Source organism: Mesocricetus auratus, unplaced genomic scaffold, assembly GCF_017639785.1.
Source record: "Mesocricetus auratus isolate SY011 unplaced genomic scaffold, BCM_Maur_2.0 Super-Scaffold_100003, whole genome shotgun sequence".
Lineage (NCBI taxonomy): Eukaryota > Metazoa > Chordata > Mammalia > Rodentia > Cricetidae > Mesocricetus > Mesocricetus auratus.
This window is the reverse complement of record NW_024429188.1, coordinates 2,431,041-2,442,230: the sequence shown is the minus strand read 5'-3', so window position 1 is coordinate 2,442,230 and position 11,190 is coordinate 2,431,041. Positions and strand designations below refer to the sequence as shown.

The window sequence follows — 11,190 nt, the reverse complement described above, 5'->3', positions numbered from 1 at the left end:
AGGTCTCGCTCAATGAAACACCATGACTTTGATTCCCCCTATGGCTAGATGTTCCTTCCTGCTCCCTGCGGTGTCTCCCCGATTCTGGGGCCGGAGATTAAACCACCAGCCAGGAGGGTGAGAAGGCTGGGAAGAATTGTATGTAGATGGATGGCAGAAGTCCTTAAAAAGGGAAGCGTTTTTTCTTGGGGGTCTGCTCCTAAGCTGACTTGGGAAGCATAAAGTTTTCTTAAAACAATCGACTGGTCTCTGTGTCATCTATCCCGACCACCTCGCTACATTCTCGGATGCAGGCTACACAGCAGGTGCGACACATCTATGCCCCAAATACAAAGGCATCCACATTTGTAAAAGAAACATTACTAAAACTTAAATCACATGTAAAGCCCAACACACTTATAGTGGAAGATTTCAACACCCCAATCTCACCACTAGACAGGAATACCAGACAGAAACTTTACAAAGAAGCAAAGGGTCTAATAGAAATAATGACCCAACTGGGATTCACAGACATCTATAGAACATTTCATCCCCATAAAAAGAATATACATTCTTCTCACCACCACATGGAACCTTCTCAAAAATCGACCACATACTTGGCATCATAACAAACCTCACAAGGTACAAAAAATTGGAATAACTCTTTGCATCTTATCTAACCACCATGCATTAAAACTAGAATTCAACAACAAAATAAATTGCAGAAAGCAATCAAACTCATGGAAGTTGAATAATGCACAACTGCACCATTCCTGCATCAAACAAGAAATAAAAAAAGAAATTAAAGACTTCCTAGAATTCAATGAGAATGAAGACACAACATACTCAAACCTATGGGACACTTGGAAAGCAGTGCTACGGGGGGAGTTCATAGCACTAAGTGCCCACATGAAGAAAGTGGAGAATAGTTATATTAGAGAATTAACAGCATAGCAAAAAGCTCTAGAACACAAAGAAGTAAAATCCCCCAGGAGGAGTTGACTCCAGGAAATAATCAAATTGGGGGCTGAAATCAATAAAGTAGAAACTAGGAAAACTATACAAAGAATCAATGCAACAAAGAGTTGGTTCTTTGGAAAAATCAACAAGATAGACAGACCTTTGTCCAAACTTACCAAACAGCAGAGCATGAACATGAAAATTAACAAAATCAGAAATGAAAAGGGGGACATAATAACGGATTCTGAGGAAATTCAGAGAATCATCAAGTCATATTTTGAAAACCTGTCCTCCACAAAATATGAAAATTTAAAGGAAATGGATGACTTTTTGGATAGCTATCACTTGCCAAAATTAAATCAAGAAGAGATAAGCAATTTAAATAGTCCTATAGCCCCTACTGAAATAGAAGCAGTCATCAAAAGTCTCTCAACCAAAAATAGCCCAGGTCCAGATAGCCTCAGTGCAGAATTCTACCAGAAATTCAAAGAACAGCTAACACCAACTCTTCTCAAAGTATTCCACACAATAGAAGCAGAAGGTCTTTGCCAAACTCTTTCTAAGAGGCTTCAATAACCTTGATCCCAAAGCCACACAAAGGCACAACTAAGAAAGACAATTTCAGACCAATATCCCGCATGAACATTGATGCAAAAATACTGGCAAATTGGATCCCAGAACACATCAAAATGATCATTCACCACGTTCAAGTAGGCTTCATCCCAGGGATGCAGGGATGGTTCAACATACAAAAATCCATCAAAGAAATCCACCATATAAACAAGCTGAAAAACAAAAATCACATGATCATCTCACTAGATGCTGACAAAGCGTTTGACAAAATACAACACCCCTTCATGATAAAGGTCTTGGAGAGATCTGGGATAACAGGAACTTACCTAAACATAATAAAATCTATATACAGCAAACCAACAGCCAATATCAAACTAAATGGACAAAAACTCAATGCAATTCCACTGAAATCAGGAACAAGACAATGCTGTCCACTCTCTGTGTACCGTTTCAATATAGTACTTGAATTTCTAGTCAGAGTCATATGACAACAAAAGAAGATCAAGGGGATACAAATCGGAAAGGGAGAGGTCAAAATTTCACTGTTTGCAGATGATATGATAGTTTACAGAAATGACCCAAAGAACTCTACCAGGGAACTCTTACAGCTGATTAACACCTTCGGCAAAGTGGCAGGCTACAAGATCAACTCAAGAAAATCAGTAGCCCTACTATATACAGGTGATTCTCAGGAAAGAATTCAGAGAAACATCACCCTTTACAATTGCCACAAACAACATAAAATTCCTTGGGGTAACGCTAACCAAACAAGTGAAAGACTTGTGTTGCAAGAACTATGAACCTTTAAAGAAAGAAATTAAAGAAGCCCTCAAAAAATGGAAAGATCCCCCATGCTCTTGGATAGGTAGGATCAATGTAGTAAAAATGGCAATCCTGCCAAAAGCAATCTACAGATTCAATGCAATCCCCATTAAAATACCATCACAATTCTTCACAGACCTTGAAAGAACAATAATCAATTTTGTATGGAAAAAACAAAAGACCCAATAGCCAAAACAACCCTGTTCAACAATGCAATGCTCAGAGGCATCACCATCTCTGGCGTCAAGCACTATTATAGAGCTATATTCCTGAAAACAGCTTGGTATTGGCACAAAATTGACAGGTAGACCATTGGAATCGAATTGAAAACCCTGATATTAACTCACACACGTATGAACATCTGATCTTTGATAAAGAAGCTAAAAATATACAATGGAAAATGAAAGTATCTTCATCAAATGGTACTGGCATAACTGGATGCTGGCATGTAGAAAAATGTGGATCCATCCATGTGTATCGCCATGCACAAACTTAAGTACAAATGGATCAAATACCTCAACATAAATCTATTCGCACTGAACCTCTTAGAAGAGAAAGTGGGTGGAACCCTTGAAGGAATTGGTACAGGAGACAGCTTCCTGAACATAACAGCATTAGCACAGACAGTGAGATCAACAATTAATAAATGGGACCACCTGAAACTGAAAAGCTTCTGTAAGGCAAAGGACACAGTCAGCAAGACAAAAAGGCATCCCACAGAATGGGAAAACATATTCACTGACAGAGGGCTGATCTCCAAAATTTACAAAGAACTCAAGAAGCATGTCGCCAAAATATCAAAGGATCCAATTAAAAAGTGGGCTCCAGAACTAAATAGATAAATTTCAATAGAGGAGTCTAAAATGGCTGAGAGCCACTTGAGACCGTGCTCAACATCCTTAGCCATCCGGGAAATGCAAATCAAAAAACTCTGAGATACCATCTCACTCCTGTCAGCATGGCTAAAATCAAAAACCCCAATGATAATTAATGCTTGAGAGGATGTGGTGAAAGGGGAACACTCCTCCACTGCTAGTAGGAATGCCAACTTGTACAGCCACTTTGGAAATCAGTATGGAGATTCCTCAGAAAAATGGCAATAAACCTACCACAAGACCCTGCAACTCCTCTCTCAGTCATATATCCAAAATATGCCCATTCATACAACAAGGATGTCTGTTCCACTATGTTCATAGCAGCATTAATTCTAATAGCCAGAACTTGGAAGCAACCTAGATGCTCCTCACCCGAAGAGTGGATAGAGAAAATGTAGTACATTTACACAATGGAGTACTATTCAGCAGAAAAACAATGGAATCCTGAAATTTGCAGGCAAATGGATGGCACTAGAAGAAACCTTCCTGAGCGAGGTAACCCAGTCACAAAAAGAGAAACATGGCATGTACTCTCTAATATATGGATTTTAGACATAGTGCCAGCCTACAATCCCATGGCCAGAGAGTCTGGGAAACAGAACCTTCATTCAGTGGCTGATTGAACCAGAGGCAGACTCCCATGGCTAAGTACTGAGCTGAACTGAAGAAATTCAGTGACAGAGAGGGAGGAATGATGAAAAAGGCATTAAGACTGGGATGGCCTAACCCCCAGAAACAGCTTACCTGGAAGGAGTTAGCTCTTGAATACCAGACTGATGGCTAGGATTCTAGCATAGGACTGATCAAGACCCCCTGAACGTGGGTGTCAGTGAGGAGGCATAGGTAATTTATTGACCCTTGGGTACTAGATCAGTATTTATCCTGTGTATACAAATGCAATTTGGACTCCCATCCAACAGTGAGAGATGCACTCTCACCCTGAACTCTTGGGGGAGGTTCTAGGCCCTGCCCTGAATGAAATGACAGACTGGACACACCCATGGAGGGCCTCACTCTCCCTGGGGAAATGAGGTGATATTGGTGGGTTTGGTGGGAGGGCAAGGGAGCATGGTAGGGAAACAGAGAGGGACCTGGAATTGATATGTGAAGCAAACTTGTTTCTAATTTGAATTTTAAAATGAAAAATATATATAAAAATGCAAATCAATAAAACAAAAACATAAACCATGTATACATGTGCACATATGCCAAATAACTAGATTTATAAGGAGCCTAATGTGTGTTATGCCAAGTTCGTAGGACCCAAAAAAGAGACCATCAAGGAGACAACTCACTGATGCAAACGCATAAGGTTTAATGTTAAGAGCCTCACCAGAGACACAGTTCAGCAAACTGGCATAGCAGCTACAAGAAAAGGGTGCCTGACCTGAATTGTAAGAGGTTTATAAAGGAAGAAAACCGCAAGCAGGGTGGTGCTTACCTTGGCTGTTCAGGGTTGGGTAAGAGTAGGTGACCTATAGATTCATTGATATGGGGGCTAGAGGAATTTCTAAATTGTTACTAACAGTTGCCTGCAAGAACAGTTGTGACAAAATGTTATTTATCAAACTAGTCATTGCCTGACCATCCAGATGGGGTCATTTTGACCAGTATAAGTACTCCTTGGAACTGTTTATGGTTCTTTGGCTGGAGTTGAATCAGTCTTGTGCCACACAGGGAATTTCTTAAGGAGGCTTTTTCTGAGGATGGAGTTAACTCCCCAGTATGCCTTGCTCTTACAATGCCAACAAAATGTTTTTAAACCTGTCTATGAATAGGCAAACATATACAGAAATTTGGGGAATATGCATACAACCATATATGTGAAATTAATATTTGTCTATGTATACAACCACATGTGTGAAATTAATACTTGTCTTATATAGTCATCAAAAAGACTAATAAAATAAGCAATAAAAATGTCTATCATTTAAATTGCTAAAAGTTGCTGGTATTTACATTCAATACTACTGACAGGTAAATGCTTTTTTGTTTTTTGTTTTTTTTTGGTTTTTTTTTTGTTTTGTGTAGGTTTTTGAGACAGGAATTCTCTGTATTGCTTTGGAAGTTGTATGGGAATTCCTCTGTAGACCAGGCTGGCCTTGAACTCACAGAGATACGCCTCCCCTGTCTCCCAAGTGCTGGGAATAAAGGCATGAGCCACCAACGCCCAGCATGACAGTTGAGTGTTCTGTGGTATTCCAGTGGTTATGAGTTGGAATTTGTATAATCCTTAAAACTCATCAAAATGGGTGTAACTTGGTCATTATTTTCACAGAAAAAAACTTCAGCTTACAAGCCTGAGGCAGCAGGTTCTTGACTTTGAGTGAGGTCAGCTGAAGTGACACATGTGACCCTTTGGAAACCATGGAGGAAAAGTAGGGTGGCAGAGGAAAGGAGAAGAAGAATCGGGAAAGGAAAAGAATAAACGAGAAGGGAGGAAATTAGGTAGAAGGGAAGGGAGAGAAGAGGGAGGAAGGCAAGGGAAGGAGGAAGACGAGAAGCTGGGTCACATGCCATAGTTTTAAAACCTCCTGCTGGCAGTGGGTGGGGCCCCTGTTCTAGGGCACGGGTAGACAATGAATAATGGCCAGCCTTTCTGTGACATTTGAGATTGTGCTAGAGAAATGCAGGGAGCCCAGTAAGTCCTGGCACACTCCAGCCATGGCAAGGGAGAGAAACCTCTGCAGCAGTCTCCTTTAGACGTTCTAGGAGTTTTTTTTTTCGATGGGACATTGCAGCACCCAAGTCTGGAGACCTGACGACTCCAGTTTAGCAGAGCTAGAGCAGCCTGAATGCAGTGCTGGTCCCAGAAGCGTGTCTGGCAGTCGCAAGCGCAATTGGAGGAGTTGGGACTGGATGTGGCCGAGCTGGAGCATCCATGGATCTCAGGTTGTAAACCTACAGCAAGTTTTTGGCGTCTTCTACGGAAAGAAAAGTAAGCTCTCAACTAAGTATACTTACCAAACTTTATTTTTGGGTGGGGAAGACAGTGGTGTCAAAGTCCATGCTCTAGGGAAAGTGTGGTCTTTGCACAAAGTATTTTTATGCCAGTCGGGGTACTTTGCTAATATGCTCAAAGATACTTGGAAAGAGCCGCACAGTGATATTATTGACTTGGAGATTAAGAACCATCACATAAATATCTGGCCTTTGGATTTTGTGTTGGGTTCATTGTACAGGGACAAGGACTTGCCAATGAAGCCTCGACAAATTCCTCATGTTCTGACAGTAGCATGCCTGCTTCAGGTAGAGCAGGTAATTCAGCAATGTAATGAGACCATGAGGAAAACCATTAATATGAAAACTGTGTGTTCATACTACACAACAGCAGAAACATATAGATTGAAATCTGTAAAGTCACAGTGCTTTGACTGGCTTCTTTGCAACAGGATGATACACCCAAATGTTAGACTTTACAGAGAAATTGATATAAAGATCATGTATATACTTGTCTCGTCATCTGACCTACTCATGTTGCAAAAGGAATTTGATCTATATACCACCCTAAAAGCATGGATGTTCCTTTATTTTAATCCTCGCTGGAAAGGTTCAGTGAAACATATCTTTGCTAATGCCAACAGCTGGCTTTCCAGGCACAGGGAATTCACTGACAACATCACTTTTCTTGAAACTGAAGAAGGGCTAGTATTTCAACCAGTGTTCAAACAACTGAGGTTTCAGCATATCATCTTTGACATGGCCTCCACGAGTATTCTTGAACAAGATCGCCTAATACTTTAGAATGGTTGTCCACTGTTTATAAACAACAGTGGCTGACTTTGCTATGGGTACAGCAGCACAGGGAAATTGGGCCGAGAACCATCAATGAAAAAGAACTTGAAGGACGCAGCAGGAGATGTTGTATAAGGATTAACGGTGATGGTGCATACTCCTGCAAGTGGTCAGGTTGCAAATTTGGCTTTCCTTTACGTATCATCTTTACCAACCGTGATATTATTTTCAAGCAAAGGGGTCAGTACCACAATGACTCAGCTGGCTGAACACAGGTATGGAATATAATATTCAGAATAACTTTGTTGCATTTTGACTCTGATGGAAAACCAACTTTCAGTAAGACAACTGGTCATAAAATCGTTACCTTTAAAAATAACGAGGAGAAAAGTGTAATGCAGTTCGATAGCAACATTTTAACTTTCCCTTTTTATCTTTTCTGCAACTTCCTGTTTATAACAGCAGCTAATGCAGGAAACCTGTAATATTTATTAGACCACAGGAGGAGTTTGAGAACATTGAATAACTCATTTAATATGAAGGCTGTGCTAAGAATACCATCAATATGACTGACAACACAATGAAAAACAAATCTTACAAGTTTGGTACCACCACAAACGAATGCTGTCCATCTTCCCTTCGTTTCTGTGCCTTTGTGAAGAAAACTTTAATGTCCAACAGAGTATTTTTCAAAACAAATCAAAGAAAGCTCGTTTTTTGATTTCACTTCACCATCAACAGTCAGTCTTTGAATGGAAATAAGAGCCTATATTTGCAAGGACAAACATCTAAATATACTTGTCAGATAGATTTGACACTAACGTTGAGACAAAATAAAAAAGTCTCTCTATGGCTGAAACTCTTATATCTTATCTATAAGCTTGCAAGATTTAAAATCTTGGTCAAAAAGGCATCTGAGATTAGTCACAGTTAATGTATGCGTTCAAATAACCAAATAGTGTTTCCATATCGTGTAACATATAGTTTATCGGTACTATAGAATGGTTTTTCAGATCATTTTTACATGACTTGGATAGCTTTTACTGCTGATTATCTGTAAATACATGTGCACTTTAATATATATTTTCTTTTTTGTTTGTTTGATTTTTCGAGACAGGGTTTCTCTGTATTGTTTTGGAGGATGTCATGGAACTCACTCTATAGACCAGGCTGGCCTCGAATTCACAGAGATCCACCTGCCTCTGCCTGGTGAGTGCTGGGATTAAAGGCATGTGCCACCAATGCCCAGCAAATGACTTATATATGCAATGTATTTACATGGAAGCATACATCTTTACATACACATACTTACGCATTTATGTAACTCTAAATAAAAAGAGTGAAATTTTTGAAATGGATAAACAAACCAGGAAATGAAAAATGGTTCCCAATGATTCCAGTATTCTAGTTATCAAGAGATGATTTATTTCACAGTATCCTGTTCACTTTCTCATCCTTAGTTTCTTTCCCTGTTGCTGTTATAAAATACCCACAAGAAAGCAACATATGGGGTGGGGGGGCTAGGAAGTGGAGGAGGGAGTTTATCTCATCTCATACTTGAAGAATACCATCCAGCATGGCAGGAGTTTGAAGTAGTTGGTCACATAAAATCTCGAAAGAGATGAGCACTATGAAGTACTCAGCTTTACCATTGTCGAGGTGACCACTCTAGCTATCACAACTCTACCCCCTACCAACAGGTCACACAAAGACATCGCTCTACATCCATAACATTCCATCCTTTTGTCCTCATAGGATCACAACCATCTTATGATATAAAATGCATTTAGTCCTACTTGAAAAATCCCCATTAAACAGTTCCAGCACTTTTTTTCATTCCTTTGAATTATCTGAATTATTTTTCTTTCATTCCTGGATATCTTTTGGTTTTTATTCACATAGCCTCCCCCCCCCAAATTCTGGGTCTATCTTCTAACATCCCCTAACAACTTAATTTTTTTTATATATGATCGACTGAGTCCAAATTGTTGTCCATATGCACATGGGTGTAGAGCTGTCCACTGAACTATGGACAACCTACCAGGGAACCTATCTCTGAAGAAAACCAACTTTCTCTCCCCAGACAGTTCTCAATTGTCTGCAGCTCATCAACCAGAATTGGAGCCTTGTGAAATGCTCCATCAACTCTGCTGGAATAAAGATTATGATAGATCGTATGGGAGACTTGGGTGCTGTGTATGCAATTTTAGCTGTTGATAAATGATTGAAGCTGCCCGTCGTGTCTAAAACACATTGTTTTGTGACAGTCCTCCTTGACTTATAGATCTTACAGTCTTTCTGCCACCCTCTTCTGCAGTGTTCCCTGAACCGTGAGAGGAGGATGAGGAAGAGGAGGAGTTGTAATTTTGTGGAGTAGGCATCCCAAACCCTTCCACATATGGAAAACTCTGAGGTTTCTTAATTTTGAACACACAAAATAAAAAAGAAGTTCTATAGGTTAAAGGAAAAGTCTTTCTTACACAGTTGGTTTTGAATAAAAAGAAAGGCGTTCTCCTTGGACATTTTCTCTTTTAATGTGTTAGGATCATCACAGGGTGGAGTCTACAAGAAGTTGTGCTTTGCCCTCAGAAGTCATTTCCCCTGATCTCAGTGCAACACAGCTTTCCCTGTGCTGATGTCTTTAAGAGTTACAATTGCATTTTGGCTGCCCATCCCACAATAAGGAATGCTCTCTCATCTTGGAATCTTGGGAGAGGGGTTAGGCCCTGCCCTGAGTGAAATGATAGACTCTGGAGATCCTACATGGAGGGCCTCACCCTTCCTGGGGATCAGTGTGGAGATTAGGTCGTGGATTGGCAGACCTTTTGGGGGTGGGAAGCAAGATTTTTTTTTCTAACTTAAATTTTAAAAAGGAAGAAAATGAGAGAGTCACAATTGCTTTCTCATCACTAGCCTGAATACTACCTGTTTTTAAAACTTCTTTATTGAGGAAAGAGATCAGCCCCTCCAAGACCCCAACCCAGCGAGCCCAGCTTCATGTGAGATTGGGGCTCTGGCTGGGACCACCCGCCCATCACCCATCCCCCTCCATCTTCGGGGCCGCTCCCGGCTTCCAGAAGAACCGCCCACACAGGCCCCTCCAAGACCCCAACCCAGCGAGCCCAGCTTCAGGTGAGATTGGGTCTCTGGCTGGGACCACCCGCCCATCACCCATCCCCCTCCATCTTCGGGGCCACTCCCGGCTTCCAGAAGAACAGCCCACACAGGCCCCTCCAAGACCCCAACCCAGCGAGCCCAGCTTCAGGTGAGATTGGGTCCCCGGCTGGGACCACCCGCCCATCACCCATCCCCCTCCATCTTTGGGGCCGCTCCCGGCTTCCAGAAGAGCCGCCCACACAGGAAAGAGATCAGCCCCTCCAAGACCCCAACCCAGCGAGCCCAGCTTCATGTGAGATTGGGGCTCTGGCTGGGACCACCCGCCCATCACCCATCCCCCTCCATCTTCAGGGCCGCTCCCGGCTTCCAGAAGAACCGCCCACCCAGGCCCCTCCAAGACCCCAACCCAGCGAGCCCAGCTTCAGGTGAGATTGGGTCTCTGGCTGGGACCACCCGCCCATCACCCATCCCCCTCCATCTTCTGGGCCGCTCCCGGCTTCCAGAAGAGCTGCCCACACAGGAAAGAGATCAGCCCCTCCAAGACCCCAACCCAGCGAGCCCAGCTTCAGGTGAGATTGGGGCTCTGGCTGGGACCACCCGCCCATCACCCATCCCCCTCCATCTTCGGGGCCGCTCCCGGCTTCCAGAAGAACCGCCCACACAGGCCCCTCCAAGACCCCAAGCCAGCGAGCCCAGCTTCAGGTGAGATTGGGTCCCTGGCTGGGACCACCCGCCCATCACCCATCACCCTCCATCTTCGGGGCCGCTCCCGGCTTCCAGAAGAACCGCCCACACAGGCCCCTCCAAGACCCCAACCCAGCGAGCCCAGCTTCAGGTGAGATTGGGTCTCTGGCTGGGACCACCCGCCCATCACCCATCCCCCTCCATCTTTGGGGCCGCTCCCGGCTTCCAGAAGAGCCGCCCACACAGGAAAGAGATCAGCCCCTCCAAGACCCCAACCCAGCGAGCCAAGCTTCAGGTGAGATTGGGTCCCCGGCTGGGACCACCCGCCCATCACCCATCCCCCTCCATCTTTGGGGCCGCTCCCGGCTTCCAGAAGAGCCGCCCATACAGGAAAGAGATCAGCCCCTCCAAGACTCCAACCCAGCGAGCCCAGCTTCAGAAGAGC

The 11,190-nt window shown here is 43.0% G+C and overlaps 1 pseudogene; it reads left to right on the top strand.

Moving 5' to 3' along the window:
• The first annotated feature begins 5,936 nt into the window (after positions 1-5,936).
• LOC121139906 lies at positions 5,937-7,429 on the top strand (annotated as a pseudogene).
• Positions 7,430-11,190: the final 3,761 nt, after the last annotated feature.